This window comes from Euprymna scolopes, chromosome 31 (assembly GCF_053919585.1).
Source record: "Euprymna scolopes isolate OS-2025 chromosome 31, ASM5391958v1, whole genome shotgun sequence".
Classification (NCBI taxonomy): domain Eukaryota; kingdom Metazoa; phylum Mollusca; class Cephalopoda; order Sepiida; family Sepiolidae; genus Euprymna; species Euprymna scolopes.
Window position 1 is genome coordinate 67,290,974 of NC_136512.1, and position 22,632 is coordinate 67,313,605.

A 22,632-nucleotide genomic window follows, 5' to 3' on the forward strand; every position below is an offset into this window, starting at 1 on the left:
GTAGCAGGGGGTGGGGAGGCCAAGATGGAGGTGTTAAAAAAAAAATAAAAAAAATAAAAATAAAAAAAAGTGGTAGTAGGCAAGCAGACTCACACCTGAAAGCAGAAAAGAAAGTGTAAAAAAATCTGACATGTTGAGTCAATCAAATTGATACAATGATATGATGACTTGCAAAAAATGGTGATGCCAAAAAATGGTGACGCCAAAAAACGACCCCTCCTTGTAGAAAACCCGGCCAGTTTAGGGTAAAGGAATTAGTGTTTTTGGCAAATTTTTCGATATTTGTTGTCCAAAGGGTCGAGGTTTAAAACTATACCAGTTTGGTGAGGTACCATCGCCTGTGTCAAAAGTTTTTGCAGGAGACACACACACACACACACACTTTGCCTTTTAGATATATAGACTAGTGTAGGTGCCCAGTGTTGCCCGAGTGTTTTGGAGATGTAAAAGAAAAAAATTTTTGGTAAGAAAGTAGGAAAAAAAAAGTGTGAAAACACCTGACATCTTACCGCTTGGCCATGACAGGAACTGAAAAGCGTCTTAATTTAACAATTAAAAAGTTAAGTGACAGGCACGTGAATTTAATCACACAACTTAACTTCGCTACAAGCCAGGTTTCCCAAGATGTTGGGGAAAACCAGCTCCCCCATAAAAAGGGGAGTGTCCAAATGAATAGCAATTGTTTGATATAAGGCCCCCCCCTCCCGCCTTGATCCAAGCTGATGGCTTTTCTGTACCTCTCAGCACGAAAGGCCGAGAACACGTCTTCGCTCTCACAGTTTCGCTTTTTTATATGGAGAAGCCAAAGAAACATGCAGAGAGTAAAAAATATCGCGAAAATAGCATGTAAAAGTCGCCCAAATAATAGATACATGTGAGCTTATTTTGTAAATCGGAGATATTACAATCTAAGGAGCATATAAAAAGTTCTAAGAAACAGTGACCTCCCCCAAGCGCTCCGCCAAAAAAGTCTTTGGCAAACATACACAAAAAATGCACATACACACACACACACCAACACACATTTTGCCTTTTATATATATACTAGCGAGGGGTACCCAGCGTTGCCCTGGTGTTTGTAGGTGTGTGTGGTGTTAAATAAAAAAGAACCGGGTGGGGGGATCGAACCCGAAGCCCTGAGGCGAAGTTTGAAAATAAAATTGGCCAGCCAGAATGAGTTAGTCAAAGATGTTTGAATTTATTTAAGAACCAAATTGACAGGTGCGCGGCCGGAACTCATCGAGCGTTACGACGACTACGTAGGTTTGTTTGTTATAAGTGAAGTAAAAAAAGAAAACAACGTTAACACTTAAGCGGGGAAAAGCACAAAAATAACTAACGTAAGGCAAACGAACGATGAAAACAGAAAAACGAACACATGAAAAATGGCTTAAATAAGCCTGTTTCGATATTAAAATTAAAAAATATCTCACACCACAATTCGAATCGAAAACATTTAGATAATGAACCAACGCCTTAATCAACTGAGCTAAGGCGACGTTCACGATTTTTGTTCAGTTTTTCAACTATTTAAAGTAAATCAGGTCACAACGTCATCTGACGCATGCGTAGAATCGGTCATTGTCATGAGAGGACTGTTTTTGTTGACACCCCCCCCCCACCCATCGAAAATTGTCGATTTCGGGGTGAAAAAGTTAACGTTTTTGGCCAATCTTTCGATATTTTTCGAGCAAAGGATGGAGCTTCGATTTGATACCGAGTTTGTGAATTTCGTCGCGTCTGTCGAAAGTTTTTAGCAGACATCCAAACATACATACATTTTCACTTTTATATATATATATATATATATATATATAGATAGATAGATAGATAGATTAGCGGGGGGGGGGGTACCCGGCATTGCCTGGGTGTTTCGAGGTGTATGTGCTCTGGCGGGAGGGCAGGGAGTGTTAATCAAAACATAAGAATAAGCGAAATAGATTTTTAAAAAAAATCGAAAAAAAAAAGCACAAAAAACTAACGTAAGGCAAACGAACGATGTAAAATGTAAAAATCAGAAAAACAAAAAAAGAAAACGCGAAAGAGAAAAACGAACGTTAAAACATCTGAAAAATAAACCCCCCTCCCAAAAAAGAAACATATGAAAAATGGCTTAAATCGTGGTCTTTGTTATAAAGATGGCCGGCCAGCTGAAAAAAATGACGTCATCGCCGAGGTCCCAACAAGCAAGATATGTGGAACTCTTTGACTGTCAATAATGAACAGTAATTTTTACAGACAGCGTTACAAAACTTCAAAATTGGATTGAAATAAAGAAAGAACACGATGATTTATACTGAAACTCATCTAATATTAATAATAAAAAAATAATTATAAAAACACAAGTTGTTTGTTTAAGTATTATAAGCAATTGAATATTTCGTTGTATTATAGATTTTAAAGATTAGAATGCGTTCTTTAATTACTTATGAATTACATTTTTAAAAAGTGAAGGAACACGATTTGATTTGTAGTAAACTTGAAGTTTATTTAATATAATTAAATGAAAATTATGCATGTAAGATTATGAATATTTGAAGCAGAACACAAGCAAAACATTTGAAATATTAAAATTAAACTATTTTTTTAATCAAATGAACAATATTTTTTAAATCAAAATGAATTTTTTTTTAATCAAAAGGAATATTTTTTAATCAAAATGAACAATATTTTTTTTTAAATCAAAATGAATATTTTTAAATCAAAATGAACAATATTTTTTTTAAATCAAAATGAATATTTTTTAATCAAAATGAACAATATTTTTTTTAAATCAAAATGAATATTTTTTAATCAAAATGAACCACAATATTTTTAAATGCAAATGAACCACAATATTTTTTCAAAATCAAAAACAATATTTTTAATAAATTCATGAAATATTGCACAGTAAAAAAATAATTAACCTAAAGAAAAAATCATGTTTCTTATTTAAGATTATTTCACCACATAACAAAAATAACATGCAAAATCATTTTTTTATATCCATATTTTCAGTTTGTTAAAATACGTGGGTTTGTATTACTGTAAACATAGATTCGAAAAAGTTGTCAAAAAACAAATAAATGTTATCAAAGGCAAGATAAGTTACTTTTCTACCAAACTGGATATATTTTTCGTGTTTTTATTCAATGTAACATGTTTATTCAGCTCGAAAACCATACAGTGTTTACCGATGTATTGGAAAATTCAAGATGGCGTCTGACTCCCTCTTTAACACGGTAAGTTTGGGAAAAGATGTTATAAATAAAAAACTGGTTAAAATACTGTTAAAAACTCGCTCAATATATGTTACCGTGACATAGCTTGACATATATTTTTTCTAGTTTTTTTATTTATAACACCTTGTTTTTTGAGCTGAATAAACATGTTACATTGAATAAAAACACGAAAAATACATCTAGTTTGGTAGAAAAGTAACTTATCTTGCCTTTGATAACATTTATTTGTCATATATTTGTTTTTTGACAACTTTTTCGAATCTATGTGTACAGTAATACAAACCCGAAATGAACGCGCGTTTTTTTTGTTTTTTTTTACTTTTAAGTTTCATATATATATATATATATATATAAATAAGTATTTTTAAATTTTATCTTTCTAGCTTTAAAAAAAAGTTTAAAAATGTTATCAGCCGGCATAATTTATTTTTAAATATTGAAAATTTCAGGAAAATTAATTTGTCAACAGCTTAAAAAAATCGTCTCTTCAAAAGAGTCGATGTTGTCTCGCATTTTCATTAGTTTTGTATGCTGTAAAAAAATTTTTTTTAATATTAGCAATTTATTTGAAGCTTCTTCTTTTGAATGGTAAAAAACTTAGGATGATAATATTGAATTAAATTATAGTTACATCATGTTAAATACAGGGGGGAGCATGTTAAAACTTACTTTGCTGAATGGAGATATCCACGAGTCACTACCGGTGTTTACCGGTGTCAAGAAGCAACTAATGGACTACTCGTGATGACGTCAGCAGATTAAATTATTTTTGCCCACCGGCCATCTTGTCTTTTAAGACGGTCTTGCTTAAATACCCGTTTCAATATTAAAATTTAAAAAAAAAAAATCGAAAAATAAAAGACATCTCGCACCACGATTCGAACCCAAAACCTTTAGATAATGACCCCGCCCTCTAAGCAACTGAGCTAAGACGACATCGACGAAATTGTGTCGTTAAAGTAAATCATGTTCCGACGTCGTATGACGCATGCGTAGAAGCGAACTTGTTATGAGAGGACAGTTTTTGCTGACCCCTCCCTGTAGAAAACTGATAATTTTAGGGTGAAGAAATTTATGTTTTTGGCCAATTTTTTGATATTTGTCGGGCGAAGGTTGGAACTTTAAAATGATACCGATCTCGTGAAAATCTGTGACCGGTGTCGAAAGTTTTTGCGAGACATACAAACACACATACACAAACACATTTTCACTTTTATATATATAGACTAGCGGGGATACCTGGCATTGCCCAGGTGTTTGGAGGTGTGTGTGGTGTTAAATAAAAAAGAAACCGGCTGGGGTAAAAGTTGGTAGGATCGAACCCGAAGCCCTGAGGCGAAGTTTGAAAATAAAATTGGCCAGCCAGAATGAGTTAGTCAAAGATGTTTGAATTTATTTAAGTAAAAACAAAATTGACAGGTGCACGTACGGAAGTCGTCGAGCGTTACGACGACGACGTCAATGACCAGGTTTGTTTGTTATAAGTGAAGTAAAAAAAGAAAACAATGTTAAAACTTAAGCTTTTATTAATCAAAACATCGAAAAAAAAAAAAACACAAAAAAACTAACGTAAGGCAAACGAACGATGAAAACAGAAAAACGAACACGTGAAAAATGGCTTAAATAAGCCTGTTTCGATATTAAAATTTAAAAAATCAGTGGGCACCCGGGTGTTTTGGGGTGTGTGGTCGGGGCTGGATAAGCGAAGTAAAAAAAAAAAAAAAAAAAAAACGAACGTTACGTGAAAAATGGCTTAAATAACACTGGTTCAATATTTAAATTTAAAAAAAAAAAAAAAAATCGAAAAAAAAAAAAAAAAAAAAGACATCTCACACCACGATTTGAACCCAAAACGTTTAGATAACGAACCAACACGCTAATCAACTGACCTAACGCGACGTACATGAAATTTAATCAGTTTTTCAACTATTTAAAGTAAATCAGGTCATGACGTCATCTGCCGTATGCGTAGAACCACTCGTCGTCATGAGAAGACCGTTTTTGTTGACCCCCCACCTCTGTCAAAAATTGTCGATTTCGGGGTGAAAAAATGAACGTTTTTGGCCAATTTTTCAATATTTTTCAAGCGAAGGATGGGGCTTCGATATGATACTGAGTTTGTGAATTTTCGTTGTGTCTGCCGAAAGTTTTTAGCAAACACACAAACATACACACATACATACATTTTCGCTTTTATATATATAGAAAAAAAAAAAAAAAACAGAAAAATCTTTATGATGTATGTACTTACTATGGAATGAAGCTGTCACATTCCAAAAATTACATAAATTGATCAGGTAGTTTTTTCTTTGTTGAGTTTTTTGTTTTTTTTAACTAAAAATCAAATTTCATGGTGAAATAAGATTTTGATCAATCAGGTTGAATAAATAAGAGGAAGACAATTCGATTTGAACTATCGAGATCAAAATTAGCTTTATAGTGGATACATTTAGTATTAAAATCTAAAAATTGTAAGTTTTTATTTTCTTAGTTAAAAAAAAAAAATTTTTTTAAACCTGCTTTACGTGATTTTTTGAATATGAAACCTTCGTTCCGTGACAAATACGTACATCATAAAGATTTTTCTGTATTTTTTACTTTTTTTTAAATAAGTGTGATTTTAAATAAGCACCCAATATTTTTATTTTTCTAGTTTAGATAATGTATATTTTATTGAGATAAATTACTAATTAGATATCAGACATGTAATTTCAATATGTAAAAAATTAAGTAAATATTAACAACCTTCAACCATTATGGCAACCAGTTTCTGCTGGAAGTATTTTAATGGCAATCCCAAGAATAAGAATATAGTTGCTTGCAAGTAATGTCAATCTATTACATCAAAGGATGGCAAATCAGTAAAAACTTTTACAACTAATGTTAAACCATCTTTGAAATGTTCATTCAAAAGACGCAAAAGTTGCAGATAAAAAAGAAAAGGAAGCACAATGAATATTCAAAGACAAACATTCCAGGAACAAGTGGCAGCAACTACGAGCCTTCAACGAAACACCAAACTACTATAGAATCAATATTGGCCAAAAAGTTTGAAATACTAATGATCACAGGTTACAAGAAATCCATTATCTGAGAAGAGATATCATTGCTGTTGATATTCAACCATATTCTGTAACAGCTGACATTGGATTTAATAGGCTTATTGCAGAGCTGTTCTTAGAGTTGTTCTATTCTCTGGTGCAAACACAGGTGCAAGAATAAATGAAGAATTTTACAATTTTCTGATGAGTATGAAATCTTTAATAAAGTTTTCCTAGTCTTGTTGGATTCAGGAACAAATATGGTTGCTAGTGTCATGGAATGTGATTTAGAATTACTATCATACATTGTAACTCTGGCTGTGAAGACAACCATTACATCTAACAGAAATCACTTTCTTTTAGCAATTAGTAAAGGAACTGAAATACAGGACCAGCTTGATTTGGAAAAATAAACTCATTAAAAAGGTGTGACTACATGGTGGAACTCAACATATTATATGCTGAAAATAAATCAAGAACAACGAAAAGCTCTTGTTATGTGAGCTGTTGATAAGATTCCTACCTTAACAACTTACCAATGGGGATTTGTTTGAAAAGAATATCCCGTTCCCCCGAGTCCATTTGAACAAATCATCAAAGCAGCAAGTTACAGAACTTCAACCATATCAATGATACCTACAAATTTAGCCGTGATGTTATTTCTGTCAAAAGCTGTCCAATCTAATTCTAGTATTTCTGACTTTAGTAGAACCCTTCTTACCATTGTTGAACAATTTAGGTTATGAATGGAAACAAGATTTTCATCCTATCTAAATGATAAAAACTTGTATATGTCCACTTTCCTAGGCTCACGATGCAAATATTATTTTTAAAAGATTGGCACAGAAAACATATTTAGAATTGGATTCTACATCTACTTTCCACCAATTATAATGAAGCAGAATCAGTAGTATACACTACCCTTCTGAGAGTGAAGAAGCACGAACATGTGTAAATTACGTGACAACTTTGAAACCAACTGACAAAAAATAATGTCACAAAAGATGCTTTCATCACTCTTTGTATAAAGCAATAGGAAGTAAAAGTACAATTATTTCTAATTTAATTTCGGCCTTAATTTGTGTAATTTGTGTAATTAAGGTGTGAAAAGTGAACACTGCATGATTTATAATAGAAAAATTGCACTAATGGACAATTTTTAAAGTATCACCAAATAAAACTGAATTAAATGATAGTAAATATGAACATTAAATATAATTTTATACATCATGATTATTAATGCCTTTTTTTTTTTTTTTAAAAAAACAATTCCAGCTGCAATTTAATTAGAAGTCGATAAAAATGCTGATCTGTTCAATTTTGGTGGCAGAAATAAAGTACCAAATGTCGTAAACATATACTAATTTCAAAATCACATATCACAAAACTTCAAAGATACAGATCAGGAATATTGCATCACTAATCAATACCATTGTAGAATGCTATATCCAAATGTCAACTCTTTACACCATGTACTTCTTAAATAGTATTCTCAAGAAAATGTAATAATTTTATCTAGTGTTTTTCACTTTGTTTATCATGGCGATCTAATTAAGTAAACATTCCACTGGCCTGCTTCCCGGTTGAATACAGCATAATTTAAACAAGTTATTGATGAGCCGTACCCATAAATAATCAAATTCTATCCAATTTACACCATTAGCAGTTACTACACTATCACCTTACATTCATTAAATCCTCGAGTGGCCTTCAGGCCTTGATAAGTGATGATTCCCAAGTAAAAAATAAATAAATTTTACATAAAGTGATTTCCCATTTCAAAGTTATTCCAGCATTTTAGGACAATTAACCTTTTGCTATGAGAAATAAATATACGTTTTTATTTTTTTGAGGGGTGAAGACCTATATTTTTTTTTAGGCAATTACACATGGTCTTACGATTTTTCTAGTCAGAAGGGTTACTGGTAAAAAGAAAAAAAAAAGGTTAACTGCTCTAAAAAGCTAAAATGGAGGACCATTTTGTGTTAAATATTTATACATGAAGTTGAGCCCCGATTCTAAATTAGAAAATAATTGTTTTGTTTTTTTTCTGTCAAGTTTTTCAATGTGTTACTTTACCTAATAATTTTTATTAATAAAATTGTACAAACACTTTGAATGTGGACTTCTATATAAGTTCATAACTTACAAATTGTCTTTTTTTTTTTTTAGATAATTTACGATTAATTGTGTATTTATCTGAATAAAAAAATGCAATATCGTTAAAAGGTAAAATTGACCAATAGCTAACTTTGTCTGTGATTCGGCCCAACAAAATAGTTCGAAGTGTATTTAAGACATCAAAACACGGAACCAGAAATGGAAAATGAAATGCAACATTGTTTTCTTATTTGCTTTTTACCTTAAAAATTATCCTCCCATAAAAAAAAAAAAAACCTTGGTCCTAAAAATTGGTTGGTTGGTTGGTTGTTTTTGTTTTATGGCATATCAACCCTTTTCAGGTTATTTAATGTCAAATCCAAAGATTTTGAAGAAAAATTTTTTAATAGAATATATTTGTTCTTTTCAAGTCGGTTTCTATTTAACCCATAGTTGGGACCCTAACTCCGGGTCAGAGTGGACCTGGGAGCAATGGCAATTAAAGGGTGGCTCCACACTCCCCAAAGCCCGCAAGCTGGGGCCTCATCACTGGATATAGTTTAAGGTCGTATCTAATTCGGACATTGAATATATCAAAGGCATCAAAAAAATATGGCTGCTGACACACTATTGTGTACGCACGTCAATACCATTCAGTCTTTCTTTTTTTTTTTTTTTTTTTACAAGGTGGTCACCACTTATCAAGGCCTGGAAGCCACTCAGGGATAAGGGTTATTGTAAGTACAGTACATTAGTGTGGATATTTAAAGTGTCTACTTAAGGGGACGGTTCATCAGGAACTTGTTTACGTTGGACTTGAAGACATCCAAGTTGTAGTCAGGAGGGAAGCAAGCAGACGGAACAGAGTTCCACAGGCGTGCAGTTCTAAGAAAGAAGCTTTGTTCATGGAATCTACGTTTTGATTTAGGCATAGATAAAGAGTGGGGAAAGTTTTTGACAGTGGATTCAGCTAGACGGGTGTTTTTCATAAAAGATTGGCGAGGGGGGGGGCAGAGATTGGAGTTCAGACGAGCACCTGCCATGGAAATAACGATAAAACAAAGATAGGCTTACAACGTCTCTTCTGTGGGAGAGAGGTTGCAGGGAAGAGAAAAGGGCATCCCCCACTAAGCCACAAAGTCTATTTTGTACTCTGTCAAGGTAGGATAGGCTGTTTTTAGCAGCTCCTACTCAGATATGGCATCAGTATTTCATCCTTGGGCGTACTTGGCTTTTATATAGATAGAGAATTGCATCAGTATTGAGATATCTTCTGGAGTTGTAGAAGGATCCCACAATCTTTCCAGTGACCTTGGCAACAGACTTGATGTACGATATAGATCTTCATCAGATCATTAAGGATCAGGAGAACAAAGAATTAAACAAGTTATGACGATCTCCCAGTTTCAACTTTAAACACATTCCCTTGCCTTTCTCAAACCATTTTATTTGGTGCGACACTTTGACTGTACACAAACTTCCATACATACCTCTCCAACACAGACGAGCAGTTTTTTTGAGGTTACACAATTTATTGTACCCCGATGTCCGCGCAGCACAAAAATTGGTTACGCTACGTTTCACATGGACTGCTATTAACAAGGACGTACATGACTGGTCACAGAGTTGTATCCCTTGCCAGGACAAATGATTGCACCGACCGCTTGAAGTAGATTTCAAAACCATTGCAAGTCGAACCAAGGTGTCAAAAAACTATGATTCACCTTCCTCAAGATATGGACACATGTTTTTCTAAGAAACGATGGAGTACCCACGAGCCTGAAACCGTACTACTTTGGTCCTTGCAAAATGCTTAAAAGATATCCGATACATTTCATGATAGGAATGGCAAACATGACTCAATCAGTGTTGATCGACAGAAGAAAGCATTGTAGTACAACAGTGGTACAGATGCAAACGTCAGGAGATTCCTTAATTACTGTCACGCTTAACGAAAGAGTGTTGCCTGGTGCTACAACTTTCACCAAATCTGGCAGGCACATACAGCATCCACTCTGTTTTTCTCTCTGCACCTAGTCAAATACTTGCCATGTTTTTAGTCCTTCATAGATCAACTTTTCATCTAGGAGGAGAGTCACTACGTGACCGCTACATACAGCAGGAACATTTTTTGTAGCAATGACCATTTTTAACGCCTACAAGTATCAGAATGCGTAAGCACACAACATTGTGATTTGACCACCAACACAGTTGGAACAAAGGAACTGTTACGTTTCTGCACGTAGTGATACAGCAAACAGGCTGGAATGTTCAAGAAAATCATTAAATAAGGATTTGCCGCAAAAATCAAATCAGTTTATTCCAGTTTTTCTCTTGTCTTTCAAGATTGAATGTCAGGATAATTCCACCACTAGATGGTGTTAAAATCCCTGTCTTAAATTTGCATGCCAAGCACATGATCCCTAATTCTCATCATGGAAAATTACCACATTGAACGAGAATTTAATTCTTTTTTTCAACAATGTTATTTTGAAATTTGGAACTACTGTTTTCTTATGTGATGAACATGCACGCATTTCACTGACATGCTTTAATGACTGTTTTTCTCTCAGAAAATAAGCCACGTGTGACATCCTGTTCATAAAAATCAGTAATTTTAAACTTCATGCTATTCTCATGAAATCCTCATTTACTAAGTTTTGCATAATGAACACTTATTACAAGAAAACACTTATGTCAGAACGATTTGAATTAATATTTCTAACACGCAAATAAATGTTATTTCATATTAATACGGTGATTTCAAGTTCTTTGTCAAGTGTCGTTATTTTCCAGAGTTATTTCTATGTTTTTATTTTATGTATGTGAAGATGTGATCTGGTGACATCTTTTTATTAATTGGCGATCTCATTAAATTTGGCTTTAACAGTCCTGCAGAAACCTTACTATTTTCGGCTTCAAGAGATTCCTGCACCTGCAACCTCAATCCTAAAAATTGATAGATCCTGATTATGAATTGGTGAACACAGACTCACACCCTTACAAATTAGGGACTGCCGGCTAGAGATACTATTGTGAGTTACTATATTTGTTATATAATAAAAGATTGAAAGTTTTGGAAGCTATTCACGTCCAATGATTTTGTAAATAGAGATTAAAACATTATCTCAACGAAATTAGTTTTGTAACAATTCGGTTCAGTTAATAATTACATTTAACTTTCAAAATCTTATTAAAAATAAAAAAAAAATGATTTGGTTAAGAAAAAAAAATATATGAAAGTAAAAGGACTGCTGGGCAACACCGGGTAGATAAAGCTAGTTATAGATATACGGACTGACTTAATTATATATTCTAATAGTGGACAAAAAACTGCATACATTAACATGTTATTTTAACTGCATTCATCTGTACACACATTATATAAACAAGGTTGATCTACCTAAGCTATGTGAGAATTTTCTCTCACCTGTTTTAGCTCTAAGACAGTGGCAAAAAATGAACAATTACAACAAAGCATGCCTCTAAAATTTGACACAAATTTTATTCAGTCTTTGTTGCATAAAAAGGAAATGGCTATTTTGTCTCTGACTAGAGTTGGTAATATGTTGAACGGTAATAGTCCTTTTATCTTCAGCAAGACCAGGAATTCGGGTTCAGCACTGTTTGAAGATCAGATTAATTACAGCCATTTAAAGGAGTTGGCATCATGCCTTTTGATGATGGATTCAATTCTTGACTAGAGTCGACATCAGAGAAGCTCAGAAAGCATGTTCAACTGAAGAAATTGTCATTAAAAACAGGTCAATAATTCTGATGTTAAAGTCTCTGGTAGACATAATAATTTAGCCTAATCATTTAGGCTTTAAAAATAAATTCTCAAGGAGACGAAGGTAGAGGCGCCAAATGCCTCATATCCAGAGAGAGTTGAATTCCATGTTTCTTCCATGGCTGCTGTAATTGAACTGAAAAGAAAAGGCATTCAAAAACCTGCCAAGCTCATTGCTCAGCGGTTAAAATCTCAACTAATCTGATTGGTTTAAACAAAGACAGTCTAGTGGGTAGCCAATCAGCCAATGAGGGGCTTGTTTATAATTGTAGAATTTCTCACAGCTAAGAAGGTACTCTACTCTTAATAAAATAAAAAAATAGGTACTTATGCATTACAGATTGTTATTTTTAGATAGAATTTTCAAGTTAAATTTAATTTTACGATATCCATTGTTGGTGCAACCTAATTAAAAAAAAATATATATAAATAATATTTATGATGTACATACACATCAGCGAACGAAAATGTCATATTCCCAAAATCAAGTAGTTATCTTTTTAACTAAAAAAAAAATCAAATTTTATGAGGAAGCGAGATGTTTTGATCATCCATATTTAATAAATAAAAGAGAAACAATGCAAACTACAGAGATAAAAAATCAGCCTTGTAATGGCTACGAGTTACTATTAAAATAGCTAAACAAAATCATTTAAAAAAATAGTTTTCTATTTATAAAAGTCTACTTGATCAATTTATGTTTATTTTTTTGATCTTTTGGAATACGACTCATTCTGTGACATCAAAGAAATGGTAAATTTTTACATTAGTTCCACCACCACAATTTTCTTTAAAATGACATCAATTTCGATAATGGCGAATAAGAAAATCTCGTTTAAATTTTGCAAAGACAAGTAGTTTTCGAGATATAAAGACCTATACACTGTAATTTACTGACAGCCAACTCACCGTTCACATTCGAAATGTAAGAAATTTTGCAGAAATAAGCAAGCCTTTTATTGGACGGTTTCTCTGCCCACGGATTTGTTTTAACCAATCAGATTGCATATTATAACTGGTTGCCGAGAATGTTCTTTGGCGCCAATATTCCTTTTCAGATTAGAATCCAGAAAGATGTCGAGTTGAACACACGTGGATTCCGACTCAAATCCAAGAAGACGCAGGGTGGAACAGACTGGATTTCTCACTCGTATCGAGGCAACGAAATTACTTGTTACTTCGAGACGTTTTAAATGCCCAAATGTGGAGCGGAACTTCATTATTGCAATTACCAATGCCCTTAAGTAGGGTGAATTTTTATTTGCACGTTTGTGCTTCAATTTAATGTCTGTCAAGACAAATTTAGGGTTTACTGTTTGGCCCGCTATTGGACAGTTTTTTACATGGACTCCTCGTGTATGCCCTGCTAGCAGCCAGACTTGGAGGTCAACACATCTAATCCAACCTATCCAACCTGCGCACTACTTTGTCAGTGGGAATTCTACCCAGCCTTTATTGAAGACAAACTATTTTTCCCTTCGGGAATGTTACCAGCCCAAAATGGGAGATAGCTGAAGATGACACATCTTTTGCAACTATGGACACTTTTTTAATTTAATAAAATGTACGTTGAAGTTTCAAGGTGAGCTTGTTGTAATTTCTGTATGGTTTTCTTCCATTCTGCCAGGGGCAAAGACCTTGTGAGAGAAATCTCACATTGTCAACATTTATAGGTTTTCAGGTATGCTGACAACGGATATCACAGTTTTGGGGGCAAATATTTTTTCACCCCCTTCAAAATGAGTGTTTATTCCGAAAGCCGCTCTTAACATGAAATTACTCAAGGAAGTGTAAAAAGTCGTAATTGTTTTATACGCATGCACATTACTATTTTCTCGGTTATGAAAAAAAGTGGATTTGTTTCCACTTGATCACGATGTCGGTCACAGAGAAGTAGATCTGTTTATCGCACGCGTGTACAAACATGGCCGCCAGTGAGTTACAGTGCATAATACAGGTCTTTATATCTCGAAAACTACTTGTCCCTGCAAAAATCTAAATTAGGTTTTCTTATTTAGCATAGTCGAAAACCTATAGAAGTCATCATTTTAAAGAAAATTGTGGAAGTGAACTTAATGTAAAAAAATACCAAAGATTTTCCTGCATTTTTGTTGCTGTTTTTAATTAGGTTGAAATCTGAACTTGCACCTTTTTTATTATTACATTAGGTGGAAGGTATAGAATGGTTATAAAACGCTCTCCCTTCCCTATCTTATGAAGGATTGAAGGAGTTACAAAAAAATAAAAATAAAAAAATACCGTTTATTACTTTCAACAACGATCCGTATTCTGCATAAGTACCCAAAATTGTAAGTAAAAACACTGCTGGGCAACACCAGGTACAAATAGTTATGAACCGACTTGATTGTATATTTTAATAATCTAGTGGGGTGGAGAGAACTCTGCACCCGTATATAAACAAGGTTGATATACCCAAGCTAAGAATGCACTCAAAAAAATGAATAAATATTTATCTTAAGTAAAGGATGCAGTAGAATCAAACACCTAACTTTGTTTAATATTAATTAATCCACAAGCCACAGTTTCACTTAGAGATAGGGGTGCACACTGCACACCACAACAGCGCCTTTCGATGGTCAGGGGTCAACAACCTCCCCCCTCCTCCTCCCTTAGTTGTCTCCGCCCCATCCAACCCTACAAGGGTAGACTTGGATACAAGGTCGATTTATTTATTTATTTATTTTTGTTGTAATGTTGGGAAAATCTGAACTGGTATATAAAATATCAAAAATAATGTTATAGTCGGACACTCCCTATAATAAATAAGGGCGACCTAAGCGACAGGCAATATAAAAAAGAGGAGGTAGTGCCTGGGAAGATCGCCTTCTCAGATCGAACAACGGATACTACATTTTGATCCAGCACAAAACGACAATACTGCAGAAAATGGGCATTTATGTAAAAGACGAACCGAGCTGAAATAATAACGTTATTATTTAGAAACCCGTTCTTAATATGGGGGAGGGGTGCTTTTTTTAACTGCTCTGTACTTTCACCTAACAATTTAATAAACAAAAGATATCTTAAAAATTGAATTTAACTTGAAAATCCTATCCAACCGAAAAATGTAGTTCCCAGTATCCCCTGTTTTTAGAAAAGCATAGAGGGGCAAAAAACTATAGACACAGGTACTACGCATTGATCGGACCCTCTTTATGCGGCTCAGATCAAAGTGCGATTTATAAAATATATTTATATTTTAATTTGTATTGGGAATTTATTAACAAGGATATTTTTATTTCGTACACCTTTCCATCAAAAATTATTTTGGTTCACATTTATCACCAATGCAGTATAGTATAATTAATATAGAACTTATAAAAGGACATAGTTTAATAGCTTGATCGTTGTCCTTAGAATAACATAAAGACAGCGACTGTTTCTAGGTTACATCGTTGGGTGATAGGTCATTTTCATGTTTATCAGACGATAAATGCCTGGTTTGAGCATTATAGAATATTGATTACCGAAAAAAAAAAAAAAAAAAATTAAAAGTAAATGTATATATAATTATATTACTAGTTATACATTTTACAATATTTGTTGTAAAGGTCATAAGTTTCAGATATTAAGAGTAAAAAATAAATAAATATTTTATTACAAAAGGATAAAAACAATTTAGATTTTATGCCATGAAAACGCATTAGGGCAAGATAAATGATATTTTTTATTTGAAATAAAATAGGTAGTTAATTAAGTCATGACAAAACTTTAATAATTTTTAGTGTGTATATATATATATATATATATATATATATATATATATATATATATATATATGTTTAAAATTTTACAAAAAAAAAAGACAAAGTAAAAATTGAACTTGATTTTATTTTTAAATTAAAAACAAAAAATTGTTTTGCAGTATAGTATACGATTATACAAGTTCAATGAGTTATACAAGTTATGAGAAGCAAGTATGTAAATAAATAACAGATTTATTTAGTAATTTAATAACATTTGCATCAGCCCTCAAACACCAAAAAAAGGGGGGAAAAGAGCAACCAGCGATTTATTTCATTAATCCTTTCTCGAGTTGAAAAATGATTAATAATCGACACACACACACAAAAAAATGTAACAATGAAAGATTTAAAATATAAAAAAAAATAAAATAAAAAGAAACCCCGGCGTCTTTTTTTATGCGTGTAAATGTGACAACAAAACATACTTAGGATCATCTGGACAGGAGATAGATATAAGATTATTGAGAAAAAGTCCTACCTTCGTGGTGGATTCCTCCCTGTAAACTCTCTCTACATCGAGAGCGATGTTGCTGGAATAACAATTCCCAATATGGCGAACCGAGTGCGTTCCAGTATAATGTCTGGTCGTGGCGAATAAAACCTCACTCATGACTTCCCTCTTGCTAAGCGGGGGGGAGCCCGCCATTATTCGTGATTACGGAAACACACGAACACACGCTCGGCAGCTAAATAAGTTTTTTTTTTTTTTTTTTCCATTATTTTACAGCGATGAAATTTTATTTTAAAAGTTTATTCTTTTGTGATTTATTGAATAAAAATAATATATATATGAAAATAAACGACAATTGAAAAAAACAACTACAGTTTTTTATTTATTTATTTATTTATTTATTTTTTTATTTATTTTTTAATAAAAAGCTTTAAGCTTTTCCCGCCCTTTTTTTTACTGGTTATCGCAAAAATAAATGAAATTAAAAATTTTATTATTTTTTTACTAAATAGTTAAATTATATATTTTTTTATATGACCTTCAGGTCGATATCAAAGAATAGTATTTGTTCTTGTTGCGATAATAATTAATCCTTCGAGACTGAGGGATTTCTTTTCTTTCTTTTTTTTTTTGGTTTCAAACTAGAGAGCTCGCTGTAAGGGATGATTGTATTTTCCCCTACCTTAAATTGACAGTGTGACATGTTCAAACCTCGTGACTAGATAATTAAATTTGAATTCTATGTATTTTTTTTTAATATGTTTAAAAAAATAAATGTATTATTTTTTTTAAGTATATATAAGAATCTTGGAAAACAATGGATACGCCCTGCATAGGTGCTTTCGCAAATAGTCCATAATAAAGCAAGGGTTTCACAATACCAATTACACCTCTTGTGGCAGAATTGCATGAGTCTAGTGGCAAGGAAAATTCCTGGATGACTGGAAACAATGTGGTGAGATAAGCAGAGAAAGACTAGTGTTACTTCGAAGTCTTCCTTCTGCTCAATCTAGTCTTGAGAGTCCATCTATGTAATCTAAATAAATAAATTAACAGCAATCCTTATCACTGACTCCGTAGTTCGCATTACCTCTTAACTTCAATGTGTTCCCTCAGCTGGAAATCATTTGACTTACCATCCTCCTCAATTCGTCCTCCTTGACATAGCAATTCCCTTCATATGCAAATAATGCCTTTATCTTTTTAAACCATAAACCTCCATGATTATTAAAGATCATTTTATATCATATAACATTGTGCTCAGATCGAGATTTATATCTCTAGCCCTTCATACATGGTCAAACACAACTAGCCCTCCATACACAGCCAGACATAACATAAAAACACAAAAAAAAATACAAAAGTTTGACTCTCGAATCGTAATTAACAAATCTTCATAACATGACGACTCCAATTCTAAAAAAATTTGACACTCATATCACATAAACAGCAGAAGTGCAACTCAATTGTTTCCCATTTTCTCTTGCTGAACACTCACCGTCGTCCTAACTGATCACACCAACTTTACTCTCTCGATGAAATAGCTTGTAATTTAAATAAAAATTGACAACACTCCTTTTCACTGATGTCATAGTTCACATTGCCTCTTAATTTCGATGTGCTCTTTCAGCTGCCAAAACAAGACTCACCCACCGTCTTCCCCAATCTGTCCTTCTTAACGCAGCCATTCCCCTCTTATGCAAATTAATGCCTTTATGTCTTTAAACCACAGTCTACTCTACTATTTAATCCATAGCTGCATGAAGGATATATGAAAGGAAGATGTAGCAGTTACTTAATTATTATAGAAATGAGACAATGACGACATGGATGTTTCATTCCATGTGTTGGTACGGGTTTAGGTTCTTCCAAGTCCCAAAACTACCGACCAGCTTTAATAATTACTAAACGTACAACAAGTATAAACGACAAGAATTTATTAACAAACATGAAAACATGACAACACTGCAATTCAGAACATTAAGGTAAAAAGATTACTCACTTCAATAGTGGGGTTTACGGGAGGAGTGAGGACTGTATTCTAGAGTTGTACTCTGCCTGTCCAACATTGTCTCTTAGGAGAAGAACTTTTTGCGTCCGTGCCTCATGTGTACGGACTCTCCTCCCTTTTTTCAAGGGACCTCACTCCTTACCCTACACCAGTAATCCGGTGCTCTTATTTATTCCCCTACAGTACTCCCCCCCAAAATACGGAGTACCTGAAATAAATGGGCAACATTTTTAATTTTATTTAAACCGTCACAAAATTTTTTAAATGTGCTGGCCATCTGACATGTCTACCTGACCGTGTCTTTTTCTTTTCTACTTTCTGAAGCGTCATATCTACCGGCATGGCGTTTGGGGGTAATACTTTCAGATATGTCTCTTCCAGTGCTGCGGGTTTTAACCTGTCTACCGAAATGTTTTGTTCCTCATTCTTGATAAGCACCTTGAAAAACTTATTTTGTGTCTCCACAACCTTAAAGGGGCCACGATACGGTGGTTGCAGGGAATGCCTCCTTTCCGTATCACGGATAAAGATGTGCATGCAAGTCTCTAAACCCTTAGGCACATATGGGACCATGTTCCTATTCGAGCCTGAGGGAGAATATGCCATCTTGGCCATTTTTGTTGTTAGCCGGTCGACAAACGCTGTCATGTCCATAACTTTTTTTGGTGCTTCAAAAAAATATTGTGCTGGCAACCGCAATGTGGTTCCATATAGAGCCTCCGCTGCTGAGCACTTCATATCTCTTTTCACCGTTGTCCGCAGTCCCAACAATATTAGTGGCAGGTGTTCTAACCACCTTGTATTGTCCATAAGCTGTGCCCGTAAGGAGGCTTTCAGACTGCGATGTAGTCGCTCGACCATGCCGTTTGCCAGGGGGTGATAAGCCGTGGTGTGTATACTCTTGGTGCCCAAAAGTTTTGCAAGTTTATGAAAAAGGTCTGACTCAAACTGTCGACCTCTGTCTGATGTAACATTTTGTGGTACACCGAATCTGGCCACCCAGCCAGCAAGGAATGTCCTGGCAGTTGTGTATGCTGTCATGTCTGGCATCGGTAGAGCTTCAAACCATCGTGAGAATCTGTCGATACATGTCAGCAGATAGCACTGACCTTCACATGTCGGAAATGGTCCGGTGATGCCGATATGAATGTGCTGAAATCTCTCATCTGGAACTGGAAACGTGCCTAGAGGAGCCCGCGTGTGACGACCGACCTTGGCTTTTTGACACTCCACAGACGTTTTTGCCCACGCTCTTGTATCAGCTTTTATTCGCGGCCAGACATATCGGTCTGTTAGTAGCCTTACAGAGGCATTGGCCCCTGGATGCAATAGACCGTGTACTGCCTTAAATATGTCTTTGCGTAGCGATGCTGGAACGTATGGTCGCAGTTTGTTTGTGCTTGTGTCACACACAACTTTTGTGTGGCTGGTAGGGTTGGTAATTGTCACTAGGTTCAATGAAGTTGGATTATTCTGCAGGAGATTTTGTAAATGTTCATCCTTCTGTTGTTCTTTAGACAAGGTATCGACGTCAATTGCCGGCTGCAACAGGAAGGAATTAATTCCCCGCGATAAGGTGTCTGCTGGGATGTTGTCTGCTCCCTTGATGTGCCGGATATCTGATGTCAATTGAAGGATATAATCCATCTGGCGAATCTCTCTGGGAGAATATTTGTCCGAGGAAGACTGTAAAGCGCCTAACAGAGGTTTGTGGTCCGTGAGGATATGGAACTGCTGACCTTCCAAGAGCTGCCGGAAATGGCATATCGCGGAGAATGCAGCTAACAGCTCTCTGGAAAATGTACTATAGCGTTTCTCAGTCTCTGTTAATTTTTTTGAGAAAAAGGAAATGGGTTTCCAGTCTGCATCACATTTTTGTTGTAGGACCGCTCCAATTCCAATTGCGGATGCATCCACTGCTAGGCACAGCTCCTAGTTGGGTTGGATGTGAGACAATTTTGCAGTCTCCTGCAACATAGCCTTGATCTTGTTGAATGCTTCTACCGCGTGCTCTGAAAATACAATGTCACACTTCCTCACATTTGTCAACAAACTTGTCAATGGTAAATGTACTTGTGCACAGTGAGGTAAGAACCTACGATAAAAGTTTATCAGCCCCAAGAATTGACGCAGCTGCCTCATTATGGCAGGGATAGGGAAATTTTGAATGGACTTGACCATCTCTGGTGATGGGGATATTCCCCCCTCTGAAATATGGTGTCCTAAAGAAATTACTTCGGATTGACCAAAAGCACATTTTAATGGGTTTAGGACTATCCCATATTGCTTCAAATGTTCGAAGACCTGTCGCACATGACCGATGTGTTCCTTTCTAGTTTGGCTAGCAATAAGTACATCGTCAATATATGCACAGACGAATGGCAAATCTGACAACACCTGGTCTATGAACCATTGGAATGTTTGTGCTGCATTCCGCAACCCAAAAGGAACTCGCATGAACTCGAACATCCCGAATGGGGTGATGATAGCCGTTTTAGGAATGTGTTCGGGCTCCACCGGTATTTGGTGATATGCTCGAATTAAATCCAATTTTGTAAAAAAAACGGTTATTTTGAGCCACTGCTGTCACGTCCTGTACATGTGGTACTGGGTATCTATCTGGTTTAGTGACTGCATTCAGTGCTCTGTAGTCCCCACATGTCCGCCATGTGTTAACACCTTTGTTGACAAGATGAAGAGGTGAAGCTCATTCGCTCTTTGAAGGGCGAACTATGCCTAACTTCATCATTTGCTGAAATTCAGCCTTGGCCGCTGTTACCTTTTCCGGTGCTAAGCGCCTAGCTTTGCTATGAACGGGTGGACCATTTGTTTCGATATAGTGTGTGGTGGAGTGTGGCAAAACGTCCCTATGGAAAGAAGGCACTGAAATTGAAGGGTATTCTTTCAAGAGACTCAGAAAATCGTTATCCTGGTTTGCATGTGCCACTGCTGGACACAATGGAGTACCAGTCCTAACTACCCCACACGCTGTGAGATGCGTTTCTGGATCTTTCAGACACTGGCCTGTTATATCCACCACCAAACCGAACGCCTGTAAAAAATCGGTACCTATAATAGCACTGTCTACATCCGCCACTATAAAAATGTGGGTAAATGTTCTATGCAGGCCTAAATTAAGGTCCATACACTTCTCCCCATATGTGTGTATTAATGAGCCATTCACAGCTCGTAGTGTGGTGGAATTCTTGTCGGCTGCAGTCGCAGGAATGAGAGACACCTGTGCCCCGCTGTCCACCAAAAAGGACGTACCTGAGTTTTTGTCCACCACATACAATAGGCGGCCTGAACGAGATGCACCGACAGTTGATGCCGCATTCTTCTGTCGGTTTAAGCTTTTCCCGAACTCTTGTAACTACACGGTGGGATACAGGAATTTGCCTTCTCCCCAAATCTCTTGTGCTTCCAGCAAATGGTCCTATCCTGCCTCCGTTCTCTGGAGTGGCTGCGCGCACCCCACCCCCCACCCCCGCCTTTGCTTATTCTCGAGGGTAAGTCTCGCAATGTCCTCCGCCATTTTGTTCATGCGAGCTTCCAATCTGGTCTGTCCCTCCATTAGTTTGGAGAGTAGCTCGTCTTTCTCCGATGTCTGAACGCCAGCCACCGTTGACGACCGTGTCGACATTATATCGGCAATATGGTCGGCTATCTCAGCCACTCATTCCACTGGCATAGATTCATCTTGTGCAGCTATTACCACCTTATACTCGGTTGGTATGCGCTGTAGGAAGATGTGTTTGACAATATTATTGTCCATTGTCCCTTCAGCCAACTTCTGCAGGCGCTTTAGAAACTGTGACGGCGTGCTATCTCCCATCGTTTCCTGTTCTAATAATTGTGAGATTCACCTGTGTGCTGAAACTGACACAGCAGTTGTCACTCTTTCTCGTAGGGTGTCATATGGTTTCTCCGTGGGAGGAGATATAATTAGGTCTCTCACCTCGACGATAACATCCTGAGGTAATATAGTCGCCACATGGCAAAACTTTTCAGTCTGTCCTGATATCGTTTTCTGCCGAAAATATAAATCTAGCTGTGCGAAAAACAAAGCAGGGTCATTCCGTACATCCGTTGAAATCAGACTGAATGTGGGCGACGCCATTTCACATTTATTTATGATTTTTATTATTATTTATTTTTATCTTATTTATTTATTTATAGCGACAGTTAGCTAGATGACATCGTATAGTAGTAATAGTAGGGACAGAGCAAGAGGAAGACGAAGTGTGACAT

General features: G+C 35.4%; 2 protein-coding genes across 2 annotated transcripts in view; one reads left to right on the top strand and one right to left on the bottom strand.

Annotated features, from left to right (window-relative positions):
- Positions 1-16,584, bottom strand: part of LOC145255787 (chromatin-remodeling ATPase INO80-like) — a 143,554-nt gene extending 126,970 nt beyond the window's left edge. The window contains exon 1 of the mRNA XM_080114460.1: positions 16,398-16,584. The gene's annotated coding sequence lies outside the window, so the exon portion shown is untranslated. The remainder of the gene's footprint in view (positions 1-16,397) is intronic.
- LOC145255790 (serine/arginine-rich splicing factor 6-like) overlaps positions 1-22,632 on the top strand; it is a 563,981-nt gene that overhangs the window by 434,576 nt on the left and 106,773 nt on the right. The window lies entirely within an intron of this gene.